Below are 7,672 nucleotides of genomic sequence, written 5' to 3' on the forward strand. Positions count from 1 at the left end.
TTATTGACCCCGAAATGTTGAAAGGTGAAGTCAAACTCTTGAGGAAGTATGGGCGGGCACGTTAGGTTGGGAGTGGAAGACCAGGCTCCCAGCAGTCAGGCACAAAATCAACTGGGTATCGATAAAAAAAAAAAACAAGAAGGTAAGAAGGAGAAGTGATAATGTGATAAACGCTGGTTAAAAGCCAATAAGAAGGTTACACTTCAGTGCTTGTATGAAATTGAAGCTCTTTCTATTTCATCGATGAAAAGGCCCACCGTCTTTAAAATGAAAAGGAATGTATGAGACCAGCGTAATTCAATTTACGCGCTGAATTTCGTGATATACAGAAAAGAAGTTGTTTGTGGCTGTGTGGTAAGTAGCTTGCTTACGAACCACATGGTTCCGGGTCCAGTCCCACTGCGTGGCACCTTGGACAAGTGTCTTCTACTATAGCTTCTACTATAGCCTTGTGAGTGGATTTGGTAGACAGAAACTGAAAGAGGCCCGTCGTATATATATATATGTATGTGTGTGTATGTATGTATGTGTGTGTGTATGTGTGTGTGTGTGTGTGTTTGTGTTTCTGTGTTTGTCCCCCCAACATCGCTTGACAACCGATGCTGGTATGTTTACGTCCCCGTAACTTAGCGGTTCGGCAAAAGAGAACGATAGAATAAGTACTAGGCTTACAAAGAATAAGTCCGGGGGTCTATTTGCCCGACTAAAGGCGGTGCTCCAGCATGGCCACAGTGAAATGACTGAAACAAGTAAAATAGTAAAAGAGTAATAATTGAAGAAATAATGTGCGGTATTAAGAGAAAATTAGAAGATCTGTATGATTTTGGTGAACCCTAAGACGAAAGTAGCGATGAAATTAGGGTTGATGAAACTGAGAGCACAGGGGTGTCAGAAGAAGGTGGGGGTAGATGAAAATATTGGCAACCAGGATAGTGATACGGGTGCAATGTATTATATTCATACAAACTCTATATAGAGTTACTCTTTGATCTGGAGGTCAATAACCAGGAAATACTGGACACCCTGACTAAATTAATAGAGTGTGGCAATTAGTCAGGATAATGCGTGATGCGAAAAGTCAGGCTAAGGTGCGAACTAGCTGAAAAATACCATAACCGAGCTGAAGGAGAGACCTTTAAATAAGGTCAAGCCAATGCATAGAAACAGTGAGAAGCAAATACCACCGCCGCCGCCGCCACCACCACCACCACCGCCAACAACAACAACAACAATCATCCTTTCTGTTATAGCTACAAAGCCTGGAGTTTTGAAAGAAGGAGTTAATCAATTTAGATCGAATCCAGTACGTAACTGCTACTTGATTAATCGAACTCGAACGAATGAAAGACAAAGACGACCTCGCTAGAATTTGAATTGAAAATGTAAAGAACTCAAAAGGTAATTTCATTTAGCATTTTGCCCCACGTGCTGACGATCGGCCAGCACGCTGCTTTGTTTCTTTTTCTGCTGTAGAGGGCATGTATAGAGTCAAAAAATGGCAGCATGTATCAGCAAATCGAATTAGCATTTGACCGATATCAGGTCTCATAATTCAACAAATCAAGTCACTTCCTAACTTCTTTGATGGTAACTTTATATCGTTCTGTCACTTGATTTATATACGAAGATACAAATGATATCATACGCAAATCTCCAAAGTGAATGACAAATAAAAACTTTGTGTACGAATAACATGCATGCATACATATATTCATACATGCAGTCATACATGAATACATATATACATGCATGCATGCATGAATACATGCATATATACATACGTACATACAAATATACATACACGCGGACAAACCGACATGCATACATACAAACACGTATACATGCATCCATAGACTTACGATACCCTGCGTCATCGCTCCTAAGTTCATGTTGACATCTATTCCACTTCTTTCTCTGTCTTCTAGCAGTTTCCATACTGTTTACCGTTGTACTTTTAATCAAGAATATCGTTTATCTATATCAGGAAGTATTACAAACATCAATATTACTATCTCTTGTTATTCGATCTATAAATGGTAGAAACGATGACATTGATGGCGCTGCCGACGGCAAAAGAAACAAAACAAAACCAAAAACAATATTAATGAAGTGTTCTTTACATAACCTCGCTGCATGTTAGAAATAGCAGCCAAGAATTTTTAGATTCATCGCAGATATTAAATTAAAATATATTAGATACTTAAGTCAAGACATTGCTTAAAATAATATAACATCATGCATTTTGTGTCACACGTGCTCTGTGGGACAACCAATATAAACAACCCTGCAAATTGTTAGAAAAGAGATGTCAAAATGGCATTTGAGAGGTTCGTTCCTTAGTCGCTTAACTAAAACGGAATAGATTGCAACAGTTATTAAAATCACTGTTTGGAGAACTGAAACAATTTCCTCTGAAATTTATGAGAAAGTATCCATGTCTTATTATATAAAGTATAAAAAGTGAACGGGATTAACGAATTCACAGCATAATCATGCAGCATACGAACATTATAGGATAATTAATAAAATGAGTCATTAGAATATTAACACTGGTTCAGAGCTAATCAACAACATTGCCCCAGTTATTATTACCACCACCTCGCCGGCAACCACCATAGCCACTACCACCACCATCACAAAAAGCACAAAGATCAGAAACATCGTCACCGCCAACATCCTCATTAATTATCATATGATTATCTCTATTGCTGTTCGCGTAATTTTTACATCTCGTTGTGAAGGAAACAAACCCTAAATTATGGTGATAAAAACCTTAGCAAATATTACTTGGAAACATTTTACACAATCAAACATTTGAAAACTAATGGGTGTTGATGGAAAATTATTGGAAACATTAAATTTATTAAATTAGCAACTTGTACATCAAACACAACCTAATGATCAAAATTAGGTTTTGTAATCAAAATTGGATATAACTACCACTTATACATACACGGGAATATAAATATATATAGGTGGGTGTATCTGAATGCGTGTATGTGTGTGTGTGTATGTGTGTGTGTGTGCATGTATGTGTGAGTGAGTGTATAAATTTTATGTGCGTTTATAGATATATTATAGCATTAGATACACCCACACACACACATACATACACACTTACATTCACACGCACGCTAGCACGCACATACGCACACATACATATATATATTCGTATATATGAGGAATAATTCTTCTTTTATGCATCTTTCATTGAAAATGGGACAATCTTCACATTTTATTTTAGATTTCTTTTCATAAATATTTATTAGAGTTTTACATGTGGTTTCTAACTCCATATCTGACATGTCTGGATCTTCACAATTCCATTTAAAGAATGGATCTAAATAGAATATTTTTATTTCTTGTGATGTTTCTTATATACAGATTGAATTCATGTAGACTTGCCGTCTAAGTTTTTCTTATTGTATTTTACTTTTATGTTAATATCTATGTGTAATACTTTCATGCCAGTATTTGAGTGTTTACTGTATTGTGAAATGAATATGGTTTTAATAGGTAATCTTAGGTTTTTGCTCCAAACATTTTGAAGTATTTTTCTCTTGTATTTTCCTATCTACGACTACAGCACGTTCAATGCCCTGGTTCTTGACCGGTCGCCGAAGTTAAACAACATCGAGTCTTGTAAGAATTTAGATGGGTGACCGCTAGGGAAACTTAGGGGCTGCATGCAACTCACTTTAGGCGCAGGCATGACTGTGTGGTAAGACGTTTGCTTCCCAACTACATGGTTCCAGTTCAATCTCATTGCGTGTCGTCTTGGGCAATGTCTTCTACCATAGCCTCGGGCCGACCAAATCCTTGTGAGTGGATTTGGTAGACGGCAATGAAAGAGGCCTGTCGTATATATATATATATATATATATATATAAATGCATACATATATATGATATATATATATATATATATATATATATATATATATATATATATATATATATATATATATATATATATATATATATATATATATATATATATATATATATATATATATATATATATATACATGTATATGTATATACGGAATGTATATGTATATATGAAATCGAAACTAAAACTAGGACAGCAACGGTCCATGATAAAACAATGGCAAGAAAAGCCCCTTCATGGCAAATACTGGGCTAAAGACTAAATGCAAAAAAAAAAAAATAGATAGAGAAAAATCTCAGCAATGGTTGAGAAGCTCGGGACTAAAAGCAGAGACTGAAGGATTTTTAATTGCTGCACAAGACCAAAGCCCCCACCAGAAATTACTAAAAACATATAATGAAGAGAAACATAACAAGTAAGTGCAGAATATGTGAAGATGGACAAGAAACAATAAATCATATTATCTCTGGCTGCCCAGTCCTGGCTAAGAAGGAATATATTCACAGACACGACAGAGCTGGGACCTATATACAGTGGAAGCTATGCCAAAACTATGGAATAACAACAGAAAAAGATGGTATAAACACACGCCAGAAAAGGTCACAGAAAACGAGAAAGCATCCATACTCTGGGATATGCCAATACACACAGATAGCGAAATTAAGACCAATACGCCAGATATAGTTGTCAGAGATCATGAAGGAAAAAAAATGTTTTCTAATTGATGTATCAATACCAGCAGATGACAACGTTTCCATAAAAGAAATGGAGAAACTTTCAAAATACCAAGACCTGAAAATAGAGAGGTAACTCGAATGTGGAATCTAAAAACAGAAACAATTTCTATCATAGTAGGCGCCTTAGGTATGATAAAAAATATTCAGACAAATACATAAGAAAAACACCAGGACTTAAAAATATATATAACATACAGAGTGCACAACTGGGCACTGCACACATCCTACGCAAAGCACTTTCAATACAGTAACCATAAGAGCATCACAGCAAACCACAGCACATACTGCGCTCGGTAGTGAAGTGAAAGCACGTTATAAAAATTAAACTATTGAATAACAACAAGAACAACATCAACGACAACAACAGCAACAACAACAACAACAACAACAACAACGACAACATCAGCAACAACAACAACAACAATAATAATGACAATAATAATAATGATTATGATGATGCAAAATACGACAAGGATCTGAAAGGACTACGAAGAAATGAAAAAGTCAGTGATGACATCAATACGGAATTTGGCAAACTGACATTTATTAGCAAGACCCAACTTGATCATAATACCTGTATGAAGGACCTGGAACAAGAAAGCTTCTATAAGTGTCATGGGGAACATGAAAAGAAAGAGATTCAACACGAATCAATGAAAGAAGAGATCAGGAAAGAATATTATAGACGCATCAGAATGGTCCTGAATACTGAGCTGAACTCCCAGAATAGAATTGCAGCTATAAACTCTCTGGCAGTACCAGTTGTCTAGTATCATCTTAATGTCATCAATTGGAATCTGAATGATCTCCTGCGTATGGGCATAACGACCCGGAAACTGCTGACAGTAAAAGGATGCACCACCCAAAATCAAGCGCCCACATACTCTATCTCCCAAAAAAGAAAATCGGCAGAGGCCTAAGCATCTTCAAAACGACCACGTTAGGTCATCAAGTGTATTTCCAAAGTAACACTAACTGGATGATGCAGCTGGTAAGACAACACGAAGAGAGTAAGAAACTGCACTCAATCTCCAAGGGGGCATATAAATACAGACGAGAGCTTAACTTGCCTGATTATGACGCTGATAAGGAGGGCACACCACCCACTAAGGCAGCCAAAAAAGTGTAAAACAAAGGGCGAACATGAATGCCTGTAGGAAATATCAAGACTGTGGAAGGAGGTACCATTGCATGGGCAATAACTCAAACGAGCAGGGGAAGCTGATGTAGATATAAGAACCCATCATAGGCTGTAGAGTGTTCGTTTGAAAGCCGAAACGAAAGGATTCATCCTAGCAGCACAAGACCTGCGTCTCCTCATCCGGAACTATCAACCTAATGTCACACACAATGAGGTAGACATAAAGAGTAGACACTGCAATGACAAACATTAAAATATTGACCACATTGTTGCCGGCTGCTCAGTCCTTGCACCTACAGAATATAAAACCAGGCATGATCAACTTGGTCAATATTTTCACAGGGATGTATGCCACCACTATGATATTCCGCACCATAAGGACTGGTATGAACACCATCCAGAGCTGGTCATTGAGTGAGAGAATGTTACATGAAGTGAAGCAAATAGATACTAACAGACCAGACATCATCATCAAAGATATAAATAAAAAAAACATGCCTGTTAATTGACATGAGAGAACCTACGAATAGAAACCTCTCACAAAGGAATATTCCCACAAAAAGCCTACTTGGCAAGAGCGTATTCAACACCAAATGTCAACTAATTAGGTCTGACATAGAATGTTTAAAAACCCTGAGTTTGACAAAATTATCAAACCAACAGAAATCCGAAAATTAAAGAAAAGAATATAATATGAAAACCATAATTAACATCGATACCATCATAGAAACTATCAAGCAAAAGGTATGTACTAAAGCGGGTTAGATTCTTCAAGGACAGTAACAATAACTCCAAAAAGTTTTACAGGAAGACAGGGAAACTACCAGTTACAGTAAAGTCTGTCCCATTAAAAGAAAAAGTGCAGGAATTTGGGAATAAAATGTTGGCTGAAGGAAAAACACACACAAAAAAAGGCCCATTGCATTGATAGCACATCTACTGATTTAAACTACTTAGAAGAGCAAAAATGGAAGGGTTTCAAAGTAGAAGATGTAAGATCTGCTCTCAGGAAGTTAAGCAAATGGAAGTCTCCAGGAAAGGATAAAATTCCTAACTTCTGGTTGAATGCTCTCCCAGAGAGTCATGAACTGCTAACAAACTTTACAACAATGTTTTGCAACAACCTAGTATGATTCCCTGTTGGTTAGTTAGACTTGGAGGCAAATTGTATAAAATACAAACCAAAATTCAAACTTATAGAAACTTATAATAAAAAATAAATAATACTACTACTACTACTACTACTACTACTACTAATAATAATAATAATAATAATAATGATAATAATAATAATAATAATAATAATAATGATAATAATAATAATAATGATAATAATAATGATAATAATAATAATAATAATAATAATGATAATAATAATAATAATAATAATAATAATGATAATGATAATAATAATAATAATAATAATAATAATAATAATAATAATAATAATAATAATTGTCAAGACCTACCAAAAACTGAGCAAATATAAAGATCTTGAAATAGAAATTAGCAAAATGTGGAATCTGAAGACGAAAACAATACCTATTGTCATAGGTGCCCTGGGAATGACAGCGAAACGGGCTGATTACTACCTAGATCAGATTCCAGGAAACCCCAAAATGGCTGAAATTCAAAAGATAGTGCTCATGGGAACTGCCCATATCCTACGTAAAATACTGTCTATGTGATCTCAAATTTTAAAGCAAACACATAATTTTCTTATGGTTTCTTAAACATTCACTAGAACAAAACTGTACAAATCCAAATATATGGTACCCTAGGCATAACACGTACATGAACTTCTAACTTGTTGTCTCTTGAGGTCTCTGGGTGAGACTTGGATCCAACTTGTACAAATGCAAAACAAAAGTCAAACGTAAAATAATAATAATAATAATAATAA

Source organism: Octopus bimaculoides, chromosome 5 (assembly GCF_046866305.1).
Source record: "Octopus bimaculoides isolate indiv1 chromosome 5, ASM4686630v1, whole genome shotgun sequence".
Taxonomy (NCBI): domain Eukaryota; kingdom Metazoa; phylum Mollusca; class Cephalopoda; order Octopoda; family Octopodidae; genus Octopus; species Octopus bimaculoides.